Below are 4,719 nucleotides of genomic sequence, written 5' to 3' on the forward strand. Positions count from 1 at the left end.
GGGGGGGGGGGACTTGGAGCGGCGGCTACTTTACACCACACACAGGGACCATGGGGAACAAAAGTAGCCACCCCCCAGAAGGAAGGACAGTTTTAACACAAATTCAGAACTGATATGAGCATCTACAGCTGAGTGATGCACAAATAAGATACATTTTTGTTAATAGTTAGGATAAGAATTTTTAAGATTTTATGTCACTTGTGCATTTAGGCTATGTGTACTTGCACGTTATAGGCAGAGTAGTTGCTGCTCAGTCAGACTACAGTTCTACTTTAAAGAACAATTTATAATCACCTTAGTTTTTTTTGCTACACACACTCAACATACTGTTATTTTTTCTATACATTTTTTACCTCAGTTTTGTTGTTGTAGGAAACACACATCTCAGATAAAACCCATACTACACAGTTGCCCTTTTTGGTTAACGTTACCATCAAAGATCAGCACGTGGTCATAATAAAAATAGAATTCAAATAACATGAAATCCATTCAGATATATTTCAGCTATATTTTCGAGGAAGCAGTTGGTTGTACAGTGCTTATTTAACATTCTTTGTTAAGATAATAATAAAGGCATTAACAAAAGATGAATCAGACTGTAAAATATGAACCATTATAAACTGTAAAATATGAAACATTATGATAAGAATATCTACAAAGTGCTTGGACATAAGCGATAGGAAAAGCTGAATGTACTATGTAATAACCTGTATAAATATTCTTCTTCTTTCCAATGATAATTCTACTATCAAAGCACTCTATATATAGAGCTGTAGACAAATTCAATTAGTATATAAAGGACAATGAATCAGAAAAGCAAGCAGAGGACAGAAGGAGTTTTCTGTTAACAGAAGATTCACAGACAGATGCATTTTCTGTGTGAACTGGATAACGCTCAGGTGCTGTTCCATTTAACCTAGCAGAAATTGCTGGCTGGAAAATAAGCCATGTTCCTTGACAGTAGTGAAGCACAGCACCAAAATGTTCTAAAGTATAGTGTTGTCATCACTTACAAATGCAAAAAAAAAACTTGAGTTTATTTATCCCAGGTGTAGACAATTTGCATAATTGGTTCTATAATTTAGTCTGTATCTGCGCTTTAAACCAGCATATGTCTGCAAGCACGTAAGAAATGTTTTTGGCATCGCTCCATCAACTTTCCATACTAAGGAATAAAAGCATTGCTTTTCAGAAGAAATGACACGTAAAAAAACTTCTGTTTTAAGAAAGCAAAACTGTACTTGCTAGTATTATAGCAGTGGAATTTTTTGTTTCTTATGTGGTTCACCTTCAGCATAATCCAAATGATAACTGTCAAATATTATAGGGTTTAATACAGCACTGTCACCAACTAAAATAAATTAGACAAACACAGCATAGAACCTATCGTTACCCATCTCTGTTTTTGCTCTCTTGAGCTAGAGCAGTTGGCCAAAATGTCAGTATCCAACTCTTCCTTGTGTGTCAGATGCCTGATACAATAGATATTCCACTGCTTGAGGACGGGTGCTGTAGTGACCGGAGATAGAAGCGCTCAAATCCAAGTAGAAATAATAAGTCACCTCACCAGCACACCAGGATTGACTGGCCATGTACATCTTATCACAGAGAAGGTAGCGTTTCAGGGCCACTTTGGGTCCCTTTCATAAGGCACTATCTGATGATGATGTCATATTGTGCCTGATGAAGGTACCCAAAGTGGCCCGAAACGTTGCCTTCTCTGTGTCAAGTTGTACATGTGTCATTAAAGATTATTTTGATCACTTAGTCCTGGTGTGCTGGTGACATATTGTTTTATTTCAGATGCCTGAGTTTCCTTGCTGCAGGATGTGGCTCTTCCTCCCCCTGACCAGTACATCACCAGTGTTTCCCTGCAGCTCCTGAAGAGACACACCAGTGACCTAGCGGCCAGGGCACAACGCATGTGACACACCCAAATACTGAATATTCTACCAGCAGCTTTAGCTCTGCAAGAGTGCAAAGGTAATTTGCAACAGAAGTGGTTGGAGTAAGTACTACATAATTTTCTACTCTGTGTTTTTTTTACTTTTAACTAGTGACAGTGTCTCTTTAAATTGATATAACTTATCATTATAAGGTATTTCATGGTAATAAATCTGTATAAATAGATTACTTCTTTTGTATACAAGTGGATAGTCTCATGTCCATGTACGAATATGTGTAGAAGAAATAAATATCAAAAAAGGATTTTTACAATTTTCTATATTCTGTGTAGGATTTTAAAGGAGAACTATGAGATGAGTGATTTCCACTCACCTCATAGTTCTAGCCGACCTGTGACAATGAGACTGTCACAGGTCGGCTCAGTAGATCGGGAGGTGAGCGAACACATAAACATGTTAAAGCTCATATGAGATTTCAGTCATTAGGATTATTCAAACTTTATTAAACACAGTAAACATTTATTATTATTTGCAATCACTGCTAAAGTTAAACTCCAAATAAATCATGAAATACACAGATTAAATACATATACCTACAGTATACATATACTGTACATATGAGAGTTGTTTTACCTACCAAAAGATCTTTAATTTTGTCCTGATATTTATACAACCCTGGCCAGACAGCACAGCCAGGTTGGCGACCTTCCTATTCTTTACAGCACTTAAAGTAGAATTAAACTCTCTGGGTTTTTTTTTGCATATGTCTACTGCTAGTGAACAGCAGATATATGCAGAAACATTTTTTTTAAAAAGTTACCAAAAAGGTAAAAACTAAGGAGTCTATTCACTAAGCTGCCGTAGGCAGCCGAGTGACTAACCGACCCGAAGCGAAGTGAGCCGAACGCTGTTCGGCTATTCACTTCAGGCTGGTACGGCTGATTCCAGCCGTATATCTGCTGCAATCAGCCGTACATCGGGTGGCTTTGGCTGGCTTCGGGTCAGCATGTTCGGCCGACCCGAAGTGCAGAAGGAGTAGGACTGAGCAGATCCAACATCTGGATCAGCTAAGCCGAACCTCTGGCAGGCTACTCGCTGCTGTTCGGCCTATTCTCATAGATGTCGAACAGCAGTGAGTGAATAGCCGAATGCCACTCGGTACCTCTGTGGTACCGAGCGGAATAGAAAAACAGTTAAAAAAGTATTAAAAATAAAATAGAAAACTATTGGGTGGAGCTAGCAGTGACAGCTAGCTCCGCCCAACCATTTTCTATTGGCTGGGCGGTTCTGCTACCGTCAGAATAAAAAAAAAATAAAAAAAATCACCATAGGAATGCATAGCTAGATTCCTATTGGCTATTCCACTTTGCAATAGCTAGTTTGCTGTTGGCTATTGCAAAGTGAAATAGCCAATAGGAATCTAGCTATGCATTCCTATGGTGATTTTTTTCTTTTTTTATTCTGACGCAGCCAACGGTTCTGATGTCAGAAGAAAAAAAAACAGAGCAGGGAAAGGTCTGGGAGAAAGTGTTTGTCTCATGGGCGGCCGGGAGCCGCTATCTAATAGTGGGAGCATCCCGGAACACCCGGGAGAGTTGGGCTGTCTGGAGATCAGTGTCCTTGGTTACCTGGCAACCAGGGACGCTGATCTGTCTGTGCAAGTGGCGGAAGCCAGCCGTGAGATGATGGCTGGCTCCACCCAGCAGTCAGTAGCAGGCTGTCGGACTTTCACCTCGGCTCAGTCATGCTACGGCTTTCACCTCGGCTCAGTCGAGCCGAAGCATATGCCTTCGGCTCGACTGAGCCGCTTGGCCGACTTCGGGAGCTGTATGGGGTATATAGATGACTGCGGTAAGTAAGGTAAGTACTTAAAACAGAATGGGGGGGGGAGAAATTTGTGACTTTAATGTCACTTTAAGCATCACAGATTGGTCATTTTCCTGCCCCTAGCCTGTGACTGAACAGTATAGGAGCAGCAGGGTATTGATGAATCATTCTCCTGCTGTCTCCGCATTACAGAATGTTTCTTATTAGTACATGTAGCATGCCTAATTGATCCCTATCAGACAAAATGTTTTCTTTAACTCTTGGCACTAATGGCTGCCAGCGATCCACTTGCTGTTGCATACTCAAAGTTATCAACAGTTTATCACAGTTTTTCACACAGACTTGAGGGGCTGCTCATCCAAGGCTCTGGGCTTCCACCACGAACATAGAAAACAAAAAGGAACAGAGCACCACCTCCGTGTGTAAAATCGTTTATTAGGATAAATAAAACAAGGGATAAATGTACTCACAAGCAAACATTTTCATCAGGCTTTAACAACAAACTAGAGGCCACACTGTCTGTTAACCCAACATGGTATCACCCCAACTATCAGAATCATGATTCTGATGAAGGGGGCTTGCCCCTGAAACGCATCAATCTTAGCTGACTGCAGCCGGGGGATGGTGAGGTGACCGGAGGCTCCCGTGTTACATAGTCGGGGTGATACCATGTTGGGTTAACAGACAGTGTGGCCTCTAGTTTGTTGTTAAAGCCTGATGAAAATGTTTGCTTGTGAGTACATTTATCCCTTGTTTTATTTATCCTAATAATTGATTTTACACACGGAGGTGGCGCTCTGTTCCCTTTTGTTTTTTAATTGATTCCTAGTGTTGCCTCTCCCTTTTACAATGCTGCTGTAGAGGGATTACAAGAGGATGATATTCAAGTACTTATACTAGCTACATTTAAAACAAATGTCACGGTGTTTGAATGTGTACATAGCTGCAATAACTGACTACTGTAACTGTAAATAACTTTATTTTAATA

The sequence above is a fragment of the Nanorana parkeri genome, unplaced genomic scaffold (genome assembly GCF_000935625.1).
Source record: "Nanorana parkeri isolate BGI_ZX_2015 unplaced genomic scaffold, ASM93562v1 scaffold1335, whole genome shotgun sequence".
NCBI classification, from domain to species: Eukaryota; Metazoa; Chordata; class Amphibia; order Anura; family Dicroglossidae; genus Nanorana; species Nanorana parkeri.